A 25,245-nucleotide genomic window follows, 5' to 3' on the forward strand; every position below is an offset into this window, starting at 1 on the left:
CTTTCTCTGTACACAAAACAAAATTTCCATATGGTCCATGAAAATGGATACGCTGTGCTCCCCGGCAGCTTCCCACGGCTCTTTCTTTGTGCGGCGCTGGTTACAAGTGAGAGGGAGGGTAGAGAGGTTAGCTCACCAGTCAAGTGCACTCATGGCTTTGCACGTCACTCCAATTTAGGGGAAATCTGCGTCATTTTCTTTCTTTTCTCTCCCCCCCCCCCTCTCTCTCTCAGGCACAAATGCTTATGTCAGTCTATTAGAACGTGATGGAAGTACTGATCACTGCCTCTGCATTTAAAGCCTTTTGAAACTCGGATGACCTGCTGAAGAGGATTTCGAGTAGAGGGCCCTTCACATGACTCTTTCAAATCCACATAAATAAAGCTCTTTACAGGCTGAAAATGCCCTCTCAGATTTAGCACTACAGAGCCCCCTGAAAAGCACAACACGATTGTCATGGATATTACACGACTGGAACAACAACAGGCCAAGGAGACAAGTGTCGATCCTGAACAAAACTAGAGCAGACTTTTTCACGAGCTGTGCCGCGGAATGTTGACAGCCCAGTAAATGGCCTGTTTAACCTTTTGAAAGTGAATAAAGGCTCCTGAAACAAATGCATTCTGATAGACTTTGTACCTACTGGGATACAAAAAGTACACAAGTGCCCCAAGAAGGCCAGGCAGGCAGGTAAGCAAAGGGAATGCTTTGTGAAAACGGGTATGGTTCTGCGCCACAATGCATTCAATCAAAGAATTTAAAAACTGTTACAAAATTAGGTTGCTTATAAATATATTAGGTTAATTTAAGCCAGGGTTTGACTACATATTTTCTTTAATTATTTTCTTTAAGTATGCAAATGGCATGTTTTATTGAAGCAATCTGCTACACAACGGGCCACTCACACCTCCAATATCTAACAGACCACAAGGCAAACCAAACCCCCACCAGAAATTAATTTATCTCTAAAATTGGCTTCATTGTATTGTTTGATCTCAGCTTTGAAAATGTATTGTTGAGCTTCAAAATGACACACAAACAAAACATACAGTAATAACATTATATTCCTTTGCAAATTACAACCTGGCAATAAGCAGACGTTTTAAATCGCTCCCATGCGCAGATCATAACCCACACAGATACTGGCCTCCTGCTTTAAAGATAGAGTAGGTACAAGTTTCAGACAGCTTTGTGTGCAAGAGGAGTGTATTGTTGTCTGAAAAGAAAAGACGGAAAAAAAGTCAAATAAAAAGTAATTTCAAATGGTAATTCTCAGTATGCAAATGATTTACTTACAGATTGTGATTAAACTTTGCTCTAAAACAGATTATATCACATTAGTTTATTTAAGATGGTATATAATAAATTTTTTTTTTAACTTTTAATTGTAAAATTATTTAGCAATTCTAATTATTTTACTGCAATCTGCATACTTTGGATACCAGTAACAGTCCAAGAATCCCTACAGAAAAAGAAAGACTGAAATTTCGGTTGACCAGATGAGCCGTAAAGGACAAGTTTTATACCACTGGGGGCTCAATCGCTGAAGGGCAACATCACTTGAACACAAGGCTCTTTGTCATACCTAACAAATGAGCCATGCGATCCCAGGACTCTCAGCCTATATTCATTGTTTACCAGGTGTGCAAGGGGATTGGGGTAGTGATTGGCAATTAGTATGTGGTGGATACAGTCTAATGAATTGTGAGGTGAAGTTAGCAAGATATTTCATCAATTCAATTATTGTCATGGAAAGGCTCTGCTAACCAGGCATTCAATGTGTTATCTACAGTGCCTTCACCAGACTTAATCTGCAGATCATTGTAGTCGATTACGTATACTGGGGGTGGGGGGGGATTCTATTTATTCATAATTACTAGACAGGATTTCTGTTCTACAACGTGCTTACCATCATACTGTGGTGGGTATCTGTAATACCTGGATGGAACTTTAAAACACGCAGTGTTTGTAAGATTCTAGAATGTGATGTTCCCATTGTCTGCGTTTCTCCAGTGCTGCTTTTTTTATTTGATTAATTGAGTGAGGGTTCCTTAGTTATCTCAACAGCCAGAGAAGGAAGAAATAAAGAAAAAGCCGGGTGGTTCAGCACTCACTGTCATTTGGAGACATTCATGAAATGCACGCAGCTTCTTAAAGATACACCAGTAATTGTGCAACTTTCCCTTTTACTGTTTGTGTCAGACAGATACTATAGGACAGTTTTGACAGCTCTGACACGCGGGGTGCATAAAGATGTCCTTGCATAATAAATTGTTATATTTTTGCAGTGGTTATGTGCACAGCCAATTACAGGTTCTACAAATAATAGTCAGAACAAGTGGTAGCAAATGTAGCATTTTATTTGTCTCCTTTTCGAAACCGTTGCTTTGTTTAAACACAAGACCCGTTATATGCCATCGGCACAATACATGGTCTTGTTGTAGTGCTGAGAAGTCACGGACCATTGCATTTGGAATTATATGTTTTTTAGTAGCACTACAGTAAGTATTGTTGGGGTGATCCTTTTGAATTCTGAGTACATAATCATCAACTCGTGATCAATCTACTGCTGTATTTGATTTTACACCATTTAAATAAAATGAAATGTTTAAATGCGAAAAAAGGTGTCGCACTCGACTTTCCTTCTATAGTTATTACAATTGCAATACAAAATCTAATGTAATTGCAATCACAAAAGCTGTAACCGATGTGGCGCTCAGGTGTAAAGGTCTGTTTCTTTAAAGGATCTGTGCATGACAGAGTGGTGCGGTATTTCATTGCAGCTTGGAATCAGCTGTGCAATGGTGCACATGTGGGCCAAGACAAAGCCCAGCACTGCCTGGTCAACACAGGTGGCAAATTCAGAGGGGAACCCTCCTCCCCCTCTAATTATGCTTCTGATAACAATGCTTTGTCCTTACAGTCGCTGACATAGATGTTGACAAAAAGGCCTAGGCTGAATTTTAATAAGAAAACAAAACACAGGAAAATACCCCTGAGCCCTCCAGGTGGATCATTAATAAGACACCTTGGAGGGATGGGGACCGCCAGACGGCGCTGGGGAAGCATCACCCTTCCTCGTACAACTTAAACTTCTTTTGACATCTAGTTATGTCGAGCGGGTGGCTGATCACCCAGGGGTTCGGGCCCCTGCGAGGGAAAAGTTCACTGACAGACAGCGAATGAGGCTGATCTTAAATGAGAATCAAGTGGAGCGGCCTGTGTTCCCGTGTCTGACAGCCTGCAGCTGGGTCTGCCTAACGAAGACGGGCCTGTCCTACTGAACAGGAGTATTAGCATCTGTATGCTTCTGTCTCATTATCACACATCTGCCCACCCTTATTCCAATGAAGGTCCTTCTGATCTGACAGCTCAGCCCAGTGCCAGAGAATTGATATGGTGCTGAATTAGGGTTATAGCAATGGCTCACGTTGCCAGCTCATACGTCCAAAGACCTGAAGAGTGTTGACATTACAGTATAGGTCAGGACTTCTCATAATCCACTGTCAGTGTGGAGGTGTCAGCATCTCATTAATGCCACACGAGGACAGTGAACTGTAAGAGCCTGACGATGATGGAGATTGTGATGAAGAGAATCAACTACAGCATTTTATGGAAAGATTAACAGACTTACATTTTATATATTTAAACCACTGTTTATTACTGTGACTAGGATGATAAGGCCTCAGTAGTGTAACACCCCCGCCCCCCCCCCAAAAAAAATATGCTATGCACAACTGATAATAGATTTACTGGTAAAAATAACATATTTATATCTCATAAATTAAACCTTAAGTAAATAAAATGCTGTTATAATAGGAAGATAATATGCACAATGATAGAAATAGGTTAAATAACATCCAAATCATAATACAAAAAGCTTCCACAGACGTCCAAACCTGCAACAGTATTGCCCTCAAAGGCAGTGCATGTATGAAGTGCAAGTCCCTTGCTTGTATCACAGCAATAATAGGGCTGCTGAAAAAAAATCTATTGGTAATAATCCACAATTCTGGAGACCCATGTGTGCTTCGAATGAAAGTAATCAGCATATTCAGTAGCCCTTATTACAGATTAGAAAGAGAGGGAAAAAAAAACTCATTCTGCTACTGAATTTATGATTTGAGGATTTTATATTAGGAAATTTGTTATAATAAATTTGAAAAAGTCAATGTTTTAACAATACTGTGCTGGCATCGTTAACATTGGAGCAGTTAGCTTTACTGTCGTTTCTATAAAAATGTTAAAGTCGGTTTTATTTCCCTTCATTTTTCTTGTATTTAATAGATGACAACTGCTTGTGATGTTTTTGCAGAACGCAAGCCCTTTCCCATACTTGGTTCAGACTTTTCACAGCTCAGTTTCCTGCAAAAGTAACACAAGAACAATATCGGATGTCTAACATAAAAGAATGCCATATGTGCGATCATAAAGAATTCATAACTAATTTAAATGCACTTCCTTTTTCTATCCTAGTAACAGGGGGACATTTTTTTGCTGGCTTAGTAGTAAGATTATCATATCTTGCATTTACATTTTATAAAAAAGAAATATGTAAATGAGGAGTGGGCGCTGTTTGAGGCCTGGTAAGGGATATCCTGCCAATAACAAGCAGAATTTTTTCTTTTCCAAATTACCATCAATTAGGATTTCACGAGGATCCCACGGATTTGTTTAAAAACAATTGCAACAAACAGGGAATCAACCGCTTCAAAAGCACAAGCAAACGAAAAATAAAATCTGTTTACTGGAAAAATGGGTTGGTTTGTACACTGCAAAAATAAATATATAAATAAAAAAGACATACAGGCACTGGCGATTTTATTTTCACTATAAATATAACAAATCTGGTCATAAAAACCTTGCTTTGATCATGTTGCAATTATACCTTATTTTATGATTAGGAAATTACCCTTTATTATATAACATCATTGTACTACTATTGAATTGGTACAAATGAACATGATAGTGTACTTTGTTTTCCATTAGTTATTACTGTTTCCTAATATTTAAGAGCTGGTTTCTTTGGGTTGCAATTACCAGTAGTTCAAAGGGGAATGAAATCCAGTGAACGTGATTTCATCAGTCTTGAGAGGTTATTTCTGAGTTATGAAATATAGGGACTTTCAGCAATGGTTCAATACGGCATGCAGGGATTGTGGTATTAGAGACTAGCATCACTGGGACCGAGGGGTGAGATGGTTCTGAGATTCTGAAATCACTACAAACCTGGGTTGAGCAGCCAGGAAATTGAAAAATAGACCCAAAGTTCGTTTGATGGTTCGTTTGGCCCCTAAGTGGCTGCCCAGCACTCTGTAATTATTAGTGCTGATTGTGTTGATTTCTAGAGTTGACACTAACTGGACTGAGACTTCAGAACTCATTTCATATTGGACTATTTATTCCTGTGACCCAATGCCTTTACCCCAGCATGTTTAATTAGATGTGGTCTATACCTCAACATTTGTGATTTTGAACACATAACGCTGGTTAGATTCCCTGTATTATTATTATTTCATAGTGAAATGGCCTGGGCTCATACAGGTTAATGGAGAAATTACAGCTGTTTTGCAAAAAAAAAATGGCAATCAAAGTCAGAACAGCACACACTGACAACCAAGAATAGCTTATTCAGATTGGATTGGCAGGCCCAAGCTCACAATGGCAAAGTTTGAATACAGAATGAGATATTTATAAAAACAGGATCCGTTGTCATTCATTTTAAAAAGGCATTACAGACTATTGGCACAGTACAGAAAAATAGGAGATGTTGACCTTTTTACTATAGAGCTCTTTCTCTTGTGCTGCCCTCCTTTCAAATGCACGTTTCCCCCACTTCAGCTTTGTGTTATCTCAAATAATTACTGTGCGCTTCTGGCTGTCCCTGGTGACTTCTGCTAAAAAAGCTACTCATTGTCGAGCAGCAGAGAGGGATTTCAAACCTGCTTCTTGTGGCCCGGCAACAGCTCTTAATTAACCACACAGGTATTAGCAAGGCTCCCAGACCAGCTCCCATCCATATGGCAGGAACATGTCTGCAGTGATTATCACTGAAGGAAATGTTGTATCAAAAAGAGCCCACCGAACACAAAGCTTGTGCAAATTATTTTTAATGATTCCCCTCTGGTGAGCACGCTAATTTGTTATTTCAAACAGCGGGTAGCAGGGTTTATTTGTCCTTGACCTCTCTCCTCCATGCACTTGCCCCTTGCTCAGCTCAGCGACTAACCTGCCTCCCCTCATCATTCCTAAACAATGCAATAAAGAGATTACCTCTGCTAGCAAGCTGCTGCTGCAGCAGCTCAGCACCCCTGAGAAAAGTCGGGTGTTAGTCTTGAAAAGGTTTGCGCTTCAATATTCTGTTTGTTTTATTTATGATCGTTATTAAATGAATGTATTGGTGAGCTATGCTAAAGGATGGCGCCCTCTACCTCTATCCCAGGTATGACGTGGGCAGAATAAAGATTTTTTTCCATGTAAATAAAGGTAGAATTTCAGTGACCTAAAGTGAATGTAATTGGCTTTTATTATTTATTTATATATATATATTTATTTTAAATAAGTTTCTGCAGTGCTCAGGCCACGCTGCCTCGATCATTTCTACATACCGGTATACACTTTTTTTTTTCTTTGCATATGGCATTCAAAAATACCTGTATTGTTTTATTTAAAGAGTCTGGTTATTTGTAGATCTTAAGAAAAAAAAAAATCTCATAATACTGTAGTGCTAAAGAAAATGCATGACAAACAAAGTGACATGTGGGATATACTGGAAAAAATGTAATTACAGGTTTGAAGTTCAACCTGATTCTGGTTTGAAGAGGTGCATTTTATTCATTAGACCACATCCTCTTATTCCCATCAACTTTACAAAAATAACTTTTTGTTTTCTGCCAAATTCTAAACATTTAAACCCGGTTTTTTTTTGTTGTTTTTTTTTTTTTCTTTTAGTTGTTTTTTCTGGGCATTTCAATTGCATTTCTTTACATTTTTTTTTTTTTAAATGGTAATGCAATGTATAACTTTGTCACTGACTCAAAGTATGCCATATGTTATTATAGTTAAAGCAGAAATGATGAAAAATAATGTGTTCTTATCAAGGATTATGTGGAAATGCATTTCACAGTGGATTCATGGAGCTATATATATATATATATATATATATATATATATATATATATATATATATATATATATATATATATATATACTGTATATATATAAATGCATAGTTAAAGTGAGTAGAAATGCAATATGCCGATGATGAAAGATGTGCTGTATATTAAAACATGGTTATTTATTATTAAATGTTCTTGTTTTACCTTTTTAACACAGCCCCTTACTCCCCACACTGAGGCATATTTAACTCCCAACACAATCCTATTTTTCTTCCTCTCCTTTTTATGTTTTAAGCACATCATGAATTTTGTAGGGCAGCTCATAACCCAATACTTAAGGAAAAAAAAACATTGGCCCAGTAGTGACTGTTATATTTGAATGAGTCTCTATCAAAAGACACCATTAGTTGTGCATTGTTTAATCTGTAGTCTGCTAAAGTGCTTATTCTCCCAGCAGTCCTCGCACACTGCCCCATTGTTAGTTCGCTTATTACCGGGAGAGAAGTATCATTTGTAGTAAAGGCCTGTAATTACCTAATTTGTTATTTATATTGTTGCTTTTCCCCCTTTTCATGTCGATGACAGAGCCATTTAAAAAGACCATGGATTGCACTAAAATTGGTTCCATATTCTGCCTCTCTCAGTTTGGATTACTAATAGTCTGGAGAGCAGACAGCAGGGAGCACCATCTCAATGCACATTTCCACCTGTGTTATATTGTACCATGTGCTTGTACGAGGATGTTGTTGTGTACATCAGGCTTGCAAAGTTTAGCACCCTTCAGCAGCCTGCCTGTTTACTTCCCCTATCTGCAAGCCAATCATAATATGTCAGGAACCCAAGACATTTCCTTACCCAGCACCCTCATAATTCTTTTGCTTGGCTGTCCGTGGCTGTTTTCTTTAGGAAGTTGACAGCGAGCGGGCCGGGGTGACCCCGCACACTGCCCTGTTAACGAGAATAAAGGACCCCTCCCTGCACACCTCAGGAACCCTGTCATGTAGGGGTCACATCCTCTCCGCCCCGTCTCCCCAGACACAGACACACACACACTCTTTATTGTCCGGCTTTGCTGTGTGTTCAGGCGGGTCCACTTTATAACTTACTGTGCTATAGATACTGCTGCAAGTACATCGCAAAGCCTAGGCAAGCTGATGAGTACAGCCGTGTGAACCTGCAGCACAGTCACAGGTAAACAGCACAGTAAACTGCAAAATTACTATTGTAATATTTACCAGAATAACAACTCTTATGGGAAGTAAGTAGCCTTCAGTATGAGTTTAGATTTAGACAATTAACTGTACATAACTCACTAACCCTCATACTGTGCTTAATGAGACACTAAAGGATGCACTAGCTTCTGGAGACTGCAGGGACCTCTTCTTAAGGTGGCAAAGTAGCAAGTTACAGAGCTTGACTATGTGTTTACAGTAACAGTGTGTACAACACATGTTATTATATGTCTTTATAAGAAGCATTGCCAACGAGATGTGTTCTCACATCACAGAACACTGACAGCTGTAAGAAACTAGAGCATAAAAAGCTCGTTTATGTCATTAATGACCCACATAATGATGGAGCAAGAATGTTATTCATAGTAACATCCCATGGAAGAATCTGAATACCCTAATGCACAGTGTCAGTAAATTAAGAAACATCTGTTCTACCATGAAGAAAGTGATATGCAATCTTGCGTGCAACATCCTCTTTCTGTGCTGCCTCTCAACAATAGCCTTAATAGGAACGCTACTATACTGTGTATTTAGCTTTCCAACTTGATCAATCTCTCAGCGTTTTGTCTCTGAGATATTTGCAAAGAAAATGTTTAGTTGCTGCTGGTGTCTGGAAACACAGTTCCAAAGCAATGTGCTTCCTGGAATGACTGGTGCATTGGTGTTCCCGGAATCTCTTTTTACAAATCTTTGCATCCCTGGAGCACAAAGGGGTCACTGATATAAATATACAGGGGAGAGAAATCCCTGGGTAATATCGAGCCTTTGTAGTTTGTACATTCTTAAAACAGTGGGATTTGCTGTGAGTTTTCATCAGATAAGAATAATATGAATACATAACAAGCTAGGGAATCGTGGCAACACTGGAAAAGCTCCTGTAGCAGGAATGTATATAAAAAAAAAATCCCCTGTGTTTAAAAATATTGAGTTTCACATTCATAGGACTGTGACTTCTGAAAGCACTCTGAGCTGGCGACAGCATCAGAGTTATATCAACGCTCAGTAAACGCACACTCATTGTTTTGCCTCATTGCACTAAAAAACTGGTTGGATTTTAAAAGACTGTGTATTTACAATGTTTGGGTGGCTGTTATGTACAACAATTCTATACCAAACACAGTAAATAATGGATTTCTATTACTGGTACACACTCTACAGATTTGTAGACTTCGCAACTTATTTAAGTGATACAATACATTTAATATGTCTTGTCTATATGTAGCTGAGCAGTGAAAAAAATATTGTTTTAAAAAAAAAGAAAAGCATTTGAAAGGACTAATTGAAAGATATTCCTAAATAAGTCTTAAAGATTTCTATTTGGTGTTTATTTTGTTACTCTACCTGGTGTGATGCCCATATAATGTATACTGCATCATAGAAACACTGTGTATTAACTAACATACTGGGTTTAAATCAGTGCACGTTGACATTATATACGGAACAGATCTTGGGTTCCAGTCAGCAGGTCAGGGAATCTCTGAATGTTAACAGGAGAAGCAGGATTTACAACTCCTTTAAATCTCTGCTGCAGATGTATGCGATTTCAATAGAACTGTCCCAATTTGATTACTAATTAGCTGAAAAAACAACTGGGCTGCTCGTGGAACTGTTGGAAATTTCCAGCGCTAACAAATGTCAAACCCTTTAATGGACTTTTCATTTCTGCTCAGATGCCAAAGCAAACATGAGGGATTACAATGGGAAGATGCCGAAGCACTACTGGAAGGGCAGCGTTGATGTGTTTAGCACACCCTCTTTAGATTCATGTAAGCATACAGTTTGAGTCACTTACTCTATCAGTGCAATGCTGGTTTGTTCTCAAACAGTTTTGTTTGGTACGGGTCTTGTATACCCAGCCTTTGTGAGTCATGGACACTGCAATGCATGATTCACAAACGATTTTGAAAACAGCAGGTAAGGTTCAGTCTCTGGGACTGGGGCAGAGGTTGCAGGGAGTTTCGTTTTGGAAGAACGGTTTAGAAAAATACTGCAGTTGTCTCAAAAGTTACGTTTTCAGACAAGGCAATTTACGGAACCATGAATTCCAAATTGACAGCTCCAGTACATGCCCCTGAAGGCATCATAACCGAAGCTTCAAAATGTGCTGATATGAACATACAGAATACGTGTCGGTTTGTTTCTCTATTTATTTATTTATACCTTCCGAGTGCTTTGCTCATTGAAGCCGAGGACTCTAAAGCCGAAAGCACTGGCTACACCCAGGCATAGTGGAAGTGGGTGATCGGAGACATTTCCCACGCCATGCTGCTGTTTAAAATTGACTTCTCCCAACCAGTGACTTACAAGTGCGCCAGACTGACAGCAGACTAAAAGAAAAACCATTTCACTGGAGGCCAGGCTTGAACCCAGGACCCCGAGAGGTGCATTGCTAGTGAATTAGCCACAGTGCCACCTTGCCTCTGTTATTTTCATCCTCATGATTGATTTTCAAAGTGATCCCTTTTCTCAAACGGTGCTTAAACTGAATATCAAACTAAGCCAAGCGAAGCCAGAATAATGGCAGGGAAGCAGGTGCTTGTGTCTCTATCATTATGCTGCATGTAACTGGCTCTCGACTGCTGGAGTTTGTGCCAATCAGAGCTAAGCAAGTATACCTTTACATGTGGCTTGGCCTAATTAAGAAATATGGAAAAGGTTCAAGTGCTTAAGAGAACAGACAATTGACCTTCTCGTTGCAACAAGAAGGAGTAAGCTCTATTGTAAGTCTCTCCTGGCCGTCACTAAAGAATCGTAAATTATAATGAGAACAATCTACAGACACTTGGATAGACAAGGAGAGACATTTCTAATAATTGGTTCCATTAAACCTTTAAAGGATCATTTTCACTTAGGCAAAACAGAGGCCATTATTTCAAAATCTTCATGCTAATTTACCCACACCAAATGATGCCTGAAGCGCTGCTCTTTGTACATGGACTAGACAAAGAAATATCATATTATGCAAAAGTAGTTTGTGTAATTTGAAATTAGCCAGCATTAAAATTGTATATGGTGTCATTTATCAAGATTAGTTAATGACTTTCTTGTGCTGACATATTGGGAGAGGGGGGTGTGTTGTACTGCTTGACTTCTCATTTATATACCTTTGTTTTATCACCCAGCCTGAATAGAGTCTGGAGTCAGATGACATATTCTCCAGGTACACAGAGGCTACTTTAGAGCACGGTTTTCAACCTTTTTTTGAAACTGTACTCCTTCTGTCTGGAGGTTTCAGCTCGAGTACCCCTTTACAATTTTCGCTCCTCTGAATGGCACAACAGTTGCAATAAAATGGACAATAATCTGATTTAACACATTTTCTTTCCTCCCGGTTTATTTAATAAATAATTTATGTCACAACAGTTTGGGTGACAAACTGCTGGTTTAGGACAGAATAACAAACAGTAGGCTTAATTCTTAAAACTTGTAATTACAAATATTTGGATGCACAGAATTAAGAAACAGGTATTTAGTCATATCTTTGGAAACAGTCGTATTCACTTTTTATTCGGCAAAGTTAGTATAGTGTGCGTTGTAAATGTTTGTTACGTTAACGTTTACTTCCCATCTCCACATAATTATGTGCCATTTCAAATGTTTACCTCAAGATAAAACTATAATAACTATTAACAATGATAAACATTTTTGTTAAAGCCAACATAAAAATTATCCAAAGAGATATGGTATAACTTTCTTCCTTTGTTTTGCAAGTAAGCAATGTATCCATTTCATCAAACACCGAAAACAAATTCAACCAGACGCTACTGCTGTTACTAAAATGCAGCAGTGCATAATAAATAAAACAAAAACCGTCAAAGTATGAGTATTATCATTAATAATTATATTTACCGGAGCATTTATATTGTACTTCTAAAAGTGCTTCCCTGATTAGGAGGCTTGGTGGTCCAGTGGTTAAAGAAAGGGGCTTATTACCAGGAGGGTCACCCCCAAGTCTCTGTAAGTCGCTTTGGATAAAAGTGTCTGCTAAATGATTCAATAATATTAATAAAAATTAGTATTAAATTATACAACAAGTTGAAAACAGCAAAGATCATGAGCAGCGCAGAGCTCTCTCCATAGGCACAATTGGCAGAAGCCTGCTTCACCCACCCTAATGGAAATCCTGTCCACGCAATCGAAATCACGCATGCGTAAGTACGGACGTGATATATTCTGATTTTTTATTTTTTTATTTTATCTGCAGTTCGCTTTGAGCTGTAAACAAAAATGTAATATTTATGCACAGTGGTTTAAAGATACTATATAATACTGTTAAAAATGATTTCATTTTTATTTGTGCATTTCTGAGTCGTCCTGTGTACCCCCTATGACCCTTAGAAGTACCCCCAGGGGTATGCGTACCTCTGGTTGAAAACCCCTGTTTTAGAGCAAAGTGGTTAGAGAAAATAGACTTCATATATTATATGTCATACATCTAAATTTGACAGCTCTATCTCTGCAATATGGTAGCCTGGCTCTAGGCTGCGATTGTTTATGGATATCAGCAGTGTACTTTATTATATATACAGTATAGAATGCTCTGTAGTTCTGTGTATTAGAATGGTTCTTTATAGAACCCAAACACAGTAACAGTTCCAGAGAAATCTCAAAGGTTCTATACGGAACGCCCGTAGGAACCCTTTTTTCCTGGAAGTCTATGCTGCTGTTAATTTGGAGACACACTGGTATGTTTAACATCCCCGTAGTGCTCTATATTTAAAGGAGGGGGAGCCGCTTATAATATTTAATAACCCAAGAGAAAGGTATTTAATGGCTTTTCACTTACTCATTCAGTTTGCTAATGACCAGTGGGTCAAGTGGGATTTTGCAGTAAGCAGCAGATCTCCTGTCAACAGACCTTTTATTTCTGTTCACGTAAAACAATGTAAGATAATATTTCCTTAATTTACAACATGCCAGCTGCCTCTCCTTGCTTGATCATTTGAAAAACAACAACACAGTTATTTGAGTATCTTACTTTCTATATGTTGCAGTCACATACATTGTTTTTGGTTTCAGCCTCTTTATAATTCCATTAAAAAGTAGTGAATTGTCAAACAGCAGACAATGTCAGTTTTCTAATTGCATTGCGACCGCCTCCCTTCCTTCATCTACGATCATGTGCCCTTAGCCTCTTTTCAAGAATACAGCTCAAAGGTTTAACCGATTGCCCTTGGCACACACTTTGATACAGGCATGTTTTAGCCTGCCACTGTATTCTGTGATGCCCATCAAGGCAGCCGTGTTCACATATATACCAAAGTATGAATCCTCTGTGCACCGATCAAACTCAAACGAGACAGCAGTCATTTGGATGACTGTCCATTTTGTTTACATTCTCTGGGTAGTGACACAATCACTCTTTCCTTTGAAGCTTTCCCAGGACTAATTTTTTGAATATATACAGTGAGTATATATATATATATATATATATATATATATATATATATAGATAGATAGATAGATTTGAAAGGAAGTGTGTGTGTGTATGTGTATATATATATATATATATATATATATATATATATATATATATATATATATATATATATATATATATATATATTCAAATAGTCCACAGCAATGACATATAAACCATGTATAGGTTGCTCAATGACGCTCGTACAGAGGAGGTTGGTCGCACACTCAAAAATCTCTTCTCCTTTTAGACTTGACCGCTAATAATTCTCTCTTACATTTTGATTTAAAAAGCATTTTACTATTTATTGAAACAAAACAAGAAACAAAACACAATGAATTTCATCACATAGTGTGTCTTCATCAGGTGTTGCAGCGATTGTGGAAAAAGCTTCGCTGTGTATGAATGCCTTCAAAATTATATATACGTGTGTGTGTGTCTATATAATTTATGGAAATATTATTCATCAGATGGTTACAGGAGATTCATAAATCAGAGAGAGGATTCCCCACGTTTATTTTTGCTAATGAGAAAACAAATCTGACCTACAGTGCAAATACTTGCCATAAATATGACTGGATAAATCACAGAAGGGACTAATTAAATAGTTCCAGCAATGAAATGTTTGTTGACACACATGTAACTTTCTGATCAATGTGCAATCACATGCTATGTGATTTTGCTTTGGTAAATGCTGTGAGTGGAAACATACAGTACATTTAGTCCTATGTTAATAATGTACTTTCATATTATAAAACATAACATAAATTTCACTTCTTGTCTTGGCCAGAGGCATCATAAAACATGCTCTACTCTTAATGCCAAAAGCTAGACGTATTACTTTCTATTAAGTATTGCATCTTTAATATTCATCAGCTCCCTATTAGAATATATGCACAATCAAATCATCAGGACTAGTGATTTATCCCAGTATTAAATTGCATTGCCACCGAACAGAAAGGAGAGAATTCATTATAGCTAAAGGCAATTTCCTCCAAAATAATAATAATATAAAAACACAAAACTATTCCATTCTAACGGGGGAGCTAAATGATCATTGGCTTTGCATGCATTTTTGTTATTTTCCTAAAAGCCAACGCATTAGATTTTAGTACAGTCACTTGATAAAGCATATTAACAATGCAGAGGTCAGAACAGCTTTTAAAGATATACTTTATTACAAGCAAAACACGTAGATACATAGGTCTGCACAGTGGAAAGCATCAATATGCCACAATAGCAAGGTTTTCAGTCATTTAACTGTACCTGATCCATTTTTATTGCTTATTTTAGTTGCATATTTTATTTTCTTATGCATAATTTAGCACTTCTTTGCATAAGTTTCAAAATATTTGGCACTGTGTCATATATTCGGGTGTGTTTGTTCTCATATGAAATCCTGTTTGTTTTTAAGATTAAAAACTATTTAGCCAATCTTTGTAATTGTTATATATATATATATATATATATATATATATATATATATATATATATATATATATATATATATAAATTGGCATGTATACAGCAAGTTTTCTTTAACATAAACAAGTGTGAGGTATCAATGGATGAGCTTAGTGAAATGATGCAGCTGTTATAAAAAGGGTATATACACAATTTGAAAGAGTAAAATTTAACGAATGCTTTTTTTTTTCTATATAACTATTAATTTCTTTAATACTATTGATTTGTGCAACTTTGTCATTTTGTTTATTTTATGTTTGCCATTAATGTACGGCAGGTCAGCGTGATATGTTTTGTCACTGCAATGCAGTATACATGTGCAAGAAAAAAAGTAAATATAATTGTAGGATGGGAATCATACAAGAAAAATGCTCAAAACGTTGTTTTCTTTAGCTTTCCAAGGAGTCGGAATTCTCTTTAGATCGCAGAACCTTAATCTTTGATGTACATGATCTTAAAGTCCACTTCTGCAGTATTAAAGGGTAATATAAAGAACATCAAATTAGTGGTTTGTATCACACAGAATATGCTGCAATGATTCCTATAGCTACAAGAAGGGAGAAACCTGCACAACCACACAGACAGTTGATTTGTCGTTGCTTTGAATATCTGATGAACCTGTCAAGCCAAAAGTCTTGTTAAAATTTTAATAAACTGCTCAAAAGTCTATTGCCTTGAAATAAAATACACAGTGTGCTCTGCTTAGCTGCAGAATGACACAATCATGTTTAACAATTTGCAATGTGAACATTTAAAGCAGAGTAATGTCTTCTTTGCCTGCATATTAAATGCAAATGCCTGTTCTGCAAATGTCAGGGCAATTTATATACCTGCGACTGTTACTGGAAGTTCAATTTCCGTCTTTCTTGTAAATCTGTATATGAAATTGTTGCCCATCATATGAACCATATGACCATATATGAACCGCCCACCAGGACCGCTTGTGGGCGGAATACATGTCAAGTCCCGAACTGGCTGTGATTAAGAAAGGCCAGGCCAGATCACCTTCCTGCACCAGGAACTAACTGTGAGCCACCTCTGACCCAGTGGCACTGCATCCTGGGAAGCTATCTGACAGAAATATTCAAAGCAGCACTGTGTTGGGTCAAGCCAGCTTGCACTTCTAAGTAATTTATAATGTGCTTTACTCTAAGGTATTGCACAATCTCATTATCATTAGTTTTTTTTTTTTTTTTTTTGCATATTTAACTGCGGTTTTTAATTAGATGGTATTTTATTATTCATGCACATAATTTGAGTTGAGCTCATGCAGCAGCAGAAGCAGCAGCTCGACGATATAAAAAAAAAAAAAAAAATCCTCGCAAATTTCTCGGATGGAAAGTTCCGGTTTGTACTCTTTAACTGGCAAGTGCTTCAGCTCTCCACTCTGCAGTAACGGCTCCTTTTAATTTAGTTAATAGCTATCATCTTCTGTACCTTTATAAATCTGCTAAATTCATAGCGCTGGGAGTTGTCTCTCCATGCGGTAACTGCAAGTAGTTTGCTGTGTTTGGCTCTTGCGTGGAAACGGTTTGCTCAGGGTACGGCTCCTTGATGTATTATTAAAATTGGAAATGGACTCCCGGGACGCCATCTAGTTATATGCTTTCATTTGCAGAATAAACCATGCGTTGTTTTCATCTTTGCTCCTGATTGTTAATGGCAATGATGATGAGAGGGGTTGGTGTGTTTGTTTGTTTTGGGTTTTTTTTCTTCCCCTGTGCTGCCTTTATCAGCTCTGCTTTATTATGCAGGCGAAATAGCCAAGCTGCTGATTTTGTTTAAGGTTTTCAATTAGTCATTTGACTGAACACATCTGTTACTGGCAGATTCCCAAGTCTGGACCAGAGCTATTACCAGTTTACACCTGCTGAACCATGGCCATGAGCTGTGAGAGGGAAATAAATCTGAGTGAGGTCTCTTAGATGTGGTTGAAAAGTTTGTGCATGTTCCAGAGTGTTTTACAGCAGGTGTCATCATGGAACGAAAAGGGTTGTTTTTTTATCCAGAATCGCTACATTTCCAACAGCCTTTATGACAACTTTCCTGTTTTTTTTTTTTTTTTTGTTATATATATATCAAATGTCATATCAAATAATTAACTTTATTATTACAAGTCGGTTTAGTTTTGTTTAAAAAGAAATACAGCATGTCATTTGTTAAATTGAAGTGTTACTTCTAGGTCTAATTTGTGCATTTTTTTAATAAAACATAAGCAACCAATACAAAAACGGTTTGCAGTTGATTACATAAAATGCAATCTTTTGGTCATATCTTTATCTAGCCATCATACAATGCATTGTTTCCACAACGAGTGATTTGCTTAATTTATATTTTTTTTAAAAAGTACTTCAGCATATACAGTATACAGTTTGAAGCAGAATATTGTCAGCTGCTAAATGCAGTCCCCCTGCTGGTTCCCAGAAGAATATCTATATACACTAGTGTTCATTGTATCTGTTTGCCTGCAATGCAAGGACACTGTATACGTTTCATATCCAAACCTTGCATTTGGATTGAAAGATAAAGTCCATTCAGTTCTACACAGCCCTGTACTTTCTGTAGAACGTGAGTAAACGTCCTCTCTGCAGGGACCCACACGTTTTTGCCATGTTAAAATTAATATAGCAAAGGTTACAAAGTCAATGTCTGTTTCTATTTTTAATCACTATTGTTCACAAGAAAAAAAAAATACTATAGCAGTGCCAAACGTTCTGTAGTTCTCCCATTACAATAATATATGGATACATGTTATGTGCGGGTTAAGGGTTCAGTGTTTTATGCATGCAGTTCTTTACGTGCTTCGCAATCTTTAAAATCAAAGCAGGTATTCTCTATACAGCACAGTCGGCTGGGTAAGGTTACAATAAGTGGCTTGGTGTTTTACAGCCTGTAGTTAAAGAGGTATGAAAGGAGGGCCAACTAATTACTTAAAACCCATTTCCTTACCTCTTTATCTTTATTAACATTATTTCTGGTCCCCCTTTTTTATTGTTCTCAGAATTCTTTGCTTTTTGAATTTATTTACTTATGTATTTTTTCAAGCAAGGGATTATTTCTGTTATATATAATATAATATATAATTTGAAACAATAAAAGTGAACAGGGCATCATCACATACACAGGTTAAAATACAAATCACAACAATAGACTCGTGTTCACATACCAATTGTGAATATGACAAAGTTTATAAATGAGCCCCTGCAGTTGTCATTTCCACAGATTTATATTCCAAAATATCCAGCACAACAAAGAGAACAGTGCAAGTGAAAGTCAGTCCATACTGCTGCCTCCCCTACCACACTGAATCGCCTAACTGCAGTAAAGTGTACACGCTGCATTGAGGCAGACAGTAGCTAGCTCACAGTCATTACAGCCAATCTTTGATTACTGAGTTCAGGGAAGGTTCAGTAAAGTAGCAACGTTTCTGCTTGATCCAAGCAATGCACCAGGGACTTTAATAAAACATTTTGCTCATTGTGGGAAAGTAATGACCAACAATGTAAACTTGTTTTTGACAACGGATGTTGGCATGCCTTGTGGAAACAAGGTGTTGTAAAATTAATTTCATTTAAATTATTCACTTCATATGTGCCTGTATGTTGTAGGCTACATGAGTAACTATTTAGATGTCTTTTTGCATTTTATTAAGAAATGTTTGCACAAAACTAGAATACATTAGTATTTAGAGTACAATTTTGCTATTTCCTTTTATTGATTCATAATTTAATGATAGAGATCTTTTTTTTAGTATTATTATTATTATTATTATTATTATTATTATTATTATTATTATTATTATTATTATTATTATTATTAGTTTAATTATTATTAGTATTATTATTATTAAACAGTTGCCATCATTTAAAAAAAATATTCTGAAAGTATTTAAATTTATTACAGTACAATTTGCAGAGGTACTGAATTTTCATAAGAACTCTCCCCCATATGGGTATTGTACAGTAGTACACATATATATATATATAAAGCACAGCCTAAAAGATCTGCCAAATATAAATAGCTAATGAATGGTTCAGGGCAACAAAAATTCTCAATGCAGTGACAAAGGAGGACAGTATGCCTCTTATTTTTAAAATCCAATTATTTACAGATCCAGCATTCAGTAGGAATTCTTGTATAATACAACAGCATTGGAGAAAATCAAGAGCTGAAAGAATGATCCTGTGTTTCTGTAACGAAGGCACTGAACTTGCTCCTTAACCGATGAAAGTGATAAATTACAGCACTTAACAATAGATAAACTCGGGGCAGCACTTCCTCAGACCCAGGCCATTGTAATAGTCTTTTAAAATGTGCAAGTTGTCTGCACCGGTAACGAAAGGCTTGGATTTGGGACAGTAATTTATCAGCAGAGTATTTCTCAGGAGTCATACATCATTTGAGAAAACAAAGACCACAAGTGCAGATGTTTATCCGTTTCCTCGATCTATGTGTTCCTCCTTCCCCAAGTACAAAGCCAGCGTCTGATAATCTGTGATGCCAGGGCTCCATTAGTAAGGGAAATAAAGAACACCATTCTCTCTATATGCAGCCCAAGACCAACTTCAGTGTTAGTTTAGTTTATTCACTCTGTGCCCACAAGGCCAGCACAGGTACATCTCAATAGTGTAAGCACCAATACACAGAGAGACTAAGGTAAACCATACTCAGTAAAATAAGAATAGTTCCAAACAATTACTATACATCCAGAAATAATAAAAAAATAACATATATACACACACACACACATACATATATATACACACACACACACACACACACATATATATATACACACACACACACACACACACATTATATATATACGCACACACACACACACACACACACACATTATATATATACACACACACACACATCTATATAGATAGATATATGTGTGTTAAAAGATGATAAACCGCATCATTACATTTTGTTTTTACTATTTTCTGTTATGAATGTTTTGATATTTCATGTAATTTAATGAGTGTTTTTGTGCAGAATGAGGTCTTGACCTCTGATGTTAATGTAACACATGCTACCCATGGAGTGAACACATTACGGGAGTTGACATTTGATTTCTACTATTTATTGTCTCTTTATTATTGAAGCATGACAATGTTTTAACATGTGCACAGCTCAGTCATAATCTGGGCTAGATTCTCATAGCTCTTTACTTCAAATCAACATGCGCACAAAAGGGGCACACCCAATAAAGTTACCAAACCAGAAATAAAACAACTCATGCGTTTAATTGAGGGGTGTGTAAGCAGGGTTAAGCCAGTTCTTGTTCATTTTTTAACTGGAATTGTTGAATTAACAATTTGGAATAGAACGCTTCTGAGAATCTGGACCTTGCTTTGTTAATAGTTCACAAAAGATGAACACTTTCTAATATATACTGTAAAAAGCAATACTAATAACACACTATTAAATTCTAATACAGATTAATTAATAGCTGCATCCAGCTCCTTAATACATTTTAACCAAGATAGATTATTGAAGTCATGTTCAACGTATGTATACTGCAAACAGCAAACCCTATGAATCATTTATATGTGTAAGTGGTATACACTCACACACATAGGTTAAAGTAATTACTGGATAGAATATAGTATTTTATCAGCATGTAGAAAGAAAATACAATGGTAGAAAGGCATGAATATTAAAATACACAAGTACTAATGTAATACATTTACTAAGTTATAAATTTTAAGAACATGGTAAAGTCTTTAGCAAATTACATTAGAAGCAGTTTTAGTATATATTTCTCATTGGAATTCACTTGAAATGAAAAATCTTATCTATAAAAGGGACCGATTTACTAAGCTTTTTTTTTTCTCCAATGCAAACGTTGCATTTTTTCCTGTATTTAACACAATTATTTTAATATAACTAAACAGGCTGTAGTCTTGTTTTTAGACACACATATTTTTAAATGTGATTAGTGTAATTGCGGAACAGAAAAGCCAGAGCAGTTGTTATGTTTTTTGTTTTTTTTGTTTCGTTTTTTCTAAATGGCTCCTACTGCAGTGATTTAGAGGACAGATCTCAGTGGACATTTTGAAAAGAGCTTTGAAACAGACTTTAAAGTTCTAAGTGTAAAAGGTTGTGTACAAATGACAGGTACATTATTTAAACACTTGTAGCAACATGTGGGGACATATAACGCAATATTTTTCAGACACCCGCTACTTACTCTTTAAGGTGTAACCTATTTAGGAGTGCCCTTAGCATATGAAGTGTATTGTATATTATTAGAATATTAATATAATGTATACTTGTAAAAGTATACTTGTTATATGTTACACTCCTCTAAGAGTAAAACAAGGAGAACAATCTGTCATATGTTTTAAGTAACATGTTACTTGATTGGAAAACAAAGGAAATTATTTGGAGAGAGGCTAATCTTAGGTCACTAAATTATACCAAAGAGTAATTTATCAAGCCAGAATAAAACGTGTGTAAGAATAATAACTTTATTAATCCAGAATTAAATCTGCACTTGCATGGAAAAGCTACAGCAGATTTCACTGCAAATAATCACAGGTACCTTAGCCACGATTACCAGGGGAACAGGGAACACATCTGTCCCTAGTGCATTGCCTCGCACACTGAGCTACATATGGCAGCAAAACTACATAGTTTAGTAAGAGAAATATACATACCAATAAATTATATTCATTGACAACACATGCAACACAAAACACAAAAGGCATGAATTGAGGAATTGCTAATGAAGGCACATTTTGAGCGTTCATCTTTACAAAGGAATACCCCTTGATAAGTGTCCTGCCGCTCAGACTAGCTGTCTGTAGGTCAGATAGCAGGATCAGGCTGCAGGGTTTTTAAATCTGAGAAATACCATTTATTTGTTCATGAAGAATTTGACTCTTTGATTAACAGTCCCCTCTTTTGGAATTGTTTTTATGCAATGTGGCACATTCTAAGCACATTCTTTTTCATCTTACCTCCAAACTGTAGTTTAGAGATCTGTTATAAGTGGTTGCACGTGTATAAACAAGTTATTAATGTGTTTATTAACTGTTATTTAAAGATCAGTGTTTAAATCAAGTTTGCTGTTCACAGAAACTTTCAGAGACACATATGTTTTTTCAACAAGATCATGTTTAAAAAACATTATACAAACTCATTATAGTTTATCTCTATGTCAAGAAGCCAAAGACTCCCAGTACAATACAAGATTGGCAGTAATGCTGTTAATATAGCTAACAGGAGGTAAGAACATGTCGGTTTTGTTTTTTTTTGGTAATACAAATGTTATGGTAACCTCAGCCAATCAATACTGACACAAATCCGTAAGCACCTTCAATGCTGGCTCTTTATAATAAAACTACACTTGAATGCATCACGTCTAGGTATCTGTGATCTTGTTCTACAGCTCTTATCAAGGGCAGGACTTTTGGCCGGTATCTTGTTTGCGTGTATTTAACAGCCAGCCGCAGCTGTATCTGGTTTATATGTAATAGGACAAAATTTCAACTGCTAAAATGTTTAAAAGAAACTGAACTCGTGCGCACATTCTAGACACCACATTTACAGCATTGTGAATATATTTAACATGCAAGCACAGTCTTATCTACCTAAGGAGAGGAAACACCACCACTGAAGAGAAAGGACTAGCCCTCGGCGTACAGTACACTGAAGAGAAAGGACTAGCCCTCAGCTCTCCAACAACGGTCCTAATGCATGTGTCCTCCTTAAAAGCAGTGTTTTTTTTATTTTTATTGCTGTTAGTTTAAATTCACTCAAGTATGTGGACTGTTCCAGCCGACTGCACAGCAGTTGCATTTCTGCATGAAATGTAAATCATGCAACAGAAAAAGCAAGGCAATAACAATTTGGTTCTCTTTAGCCCTCGGGAGTCCAGTTTGTATGAATAATGATATGGTCTGGCCTTTGTATGGTTAATTACTGAAAACTATCACACCATTAAACTACACATAAAATGATCATTATTCAAAATGTATTGCAATCTTTGTGCGGGACTAACCTTTGATGCTCTTTAACTTTTGAAATAACTTCAAAACCTCTTCACTTTTACTTGTGCCGGGTCTGTGTTCCTTCAGTTCACAGGTTGTAAATGTTTACTTTGATTTGAGATACAAGACAATAAATTAAGGTGCATTTATCAAAGTTGCTTTGTTGTATGCTGAAAAAAGCCACTTTTTGCATAAATTACTGCATTACAGAAATACACTTAGCAGTATCCTGTTTCTTTGAAGTTGGCGGCAAAGATTTATGTTTGATGGACTCTTTATTTTTTTTAATTTATCTTGCCGTCACTTCGGTAAGGGCCCTGCGTATTCTTCAATTAGTTTCACACTCTCCCAGGAATGACTTCTATATGTCTCAGGACGCAGGCAGGGGGTCAGTCGAGAGGGGATTTCAACAGAAACCAAATACACTCTTCCACTACATGGCCAAGCTACTGTACGTGATTAAAGGTAAATATTTCAACATGTCATTGCGAACCTGTGTCTGAATTGTTTGTTTTGAAAACATTGTAAAAAGTGATTTAGAGCAGTAAGGTTTTAACCAGCAACTCCACACTACACTATATTTAATGTCATATTTTGCGGGTAATTATTAAATGCACAGCATAAGTCCTGGCATACTGTACTATAACAGTACAGTGTATTGCCAACTGTAGCATACATATTTATTTGAGTTGGTTTTGTAATATACATACCCAGCATTATCTGTAACAGTACATCTTACACAATACAAGTATATTATTTTCAATATCTAACTTTTTTGGGGTGTCCCCCGGTGGCTCCCCTGGTAGACGCACCGCCGCGTGGTGCGCAGGGTGACTCATACAGCGCAGGTTCGCGTCCTGGCTGTGCCAAGTAGGCCGGTCTTTGCTGGGGCCTCTGAAGGGAGCGTCATATTGGCCTGGGCGCTCCTGTGAGTTAGGGAGGTAAAACCGACAGCAACTGTTTCTCCTCATTGCTCTACAGCAACCACTGCTGGCCAGGCGCCCAGTGTGTTCAGGGCGGACACCTGCAGGGCTGGCCTTTGTCCTCCAGAGGTCGGTAGCTCGCTGACATCCGCTCTCGAGTTCCTGGGTGAAAAAGGAAGCTGGCTTGGTCGTGGGATTGGAGGACGTCCACTGAATCTTCAGGTCTCCTGAGCCATGTGGAGAATTGCTGCAGTGAGGAGAAAGGTGATTGGGCATTCCAAATTGTGAGAAATTCGGGGGGAAATTAGAATTGGACACCCTTATAATTTTATCAATCTAATTAAAAAAATACACTGATTAATTAGCTCAAAAAATACATTTGTGGCATTATAAGTGGTTTCCACGTTCCTTGGTACGATTCAATCAAACACACAGCTGCATTAGCACAAGAGTGACACACTGGAGTGAACATTCCTCAGTTAAAAGACATACATACATTCATACAGGAATTATACACACATGCACATACATACTGTATATACTTGGTTTTCATAAGAAACAGAATTCCTAACTATGCAAAAACATATATATATACACACACACACAAAAAAAAGTAAAGCTGTTTAGTTTCTTACAGTGCCCCAGTATTTTGTTTTTTTCAGACTTCCTAAAATCAATTTCTGATGAAGAGTACAGCTTTAAAGCGTTTGATTCTTTTTGAGATGCTTATTTTGTTGATGAAATAAGCAATAAAAAAATATAAGCAAAATATCTTCTCGATCGTTCGAAAAGATCACACATTTTCAATGTTATCCCTGAAATGTTAGCATCTTGTGATATACTGCAGTATTTGTAAAGCATTCACATACTTGAGTAATTGGTTCTGTACCATTTGGAATGATTTATAGTCAAAATGGCAGACTGCCTCTATTTTCAACACGCATACAGTAAATGTATATGTAGCTTCCCCATGTTTGTGTATTTATCGGTTTGTTATTTCTCGGACTAAGAAACAGATGACCCGCAGATGTACAGTCATGAAAGAGCAGAAATGCGTTCACCATGTCTCTGCACAGCCCAGTTGCC

The 25,245-nt window shown here is 36.9% G+C and overlaps 2 long non-coding RNA genes across 2 annotated transcripts in view; one reads left to right on the forward strand and one right to left on the reverse strand.

The window, feature by feature from the left end:
* The window catches only part of LOC131698782 (uncharacterized), a 16,516-nt gene extending 5,760 nt beyond the window's left edge, over positions 1-10,756 (forward strand). Inside the window, exons 2-3 of the long non-coding RNA XR_009307808.1 lie at positions 234-690; positions 10,021-10,756. This is a non-coding gene — a long non-coding RNA (uncharacterized LOC131698782). The remainder of the gene's footprint in view (positions 1-233; positions 691-10,020) is intronic.
* LOC131698783 (uncharacterized) overlaps positions 1-25,245 on the reverse strand; it is a 101,825-nt gene that overhangs the window by 11,953 nt on the left and 64,627 nt on the right. The window lies entirely within an intron of this gene.

This window comes from Acipenser ruthenus, chromosome 19, assembly GCF_902713425.1.
Source record: "Acipenser ruthenus chromosome 19, fAciRut3.2 maternal haplotype, whole genome shotgun sequence".
NCBI classification, from domain to species: Eukaryota; Metazoa; Chordata; class Actinopteri; order Acipenseriformes; family Acipenseridae; genus Acipenser; species Acipenser ruthenus.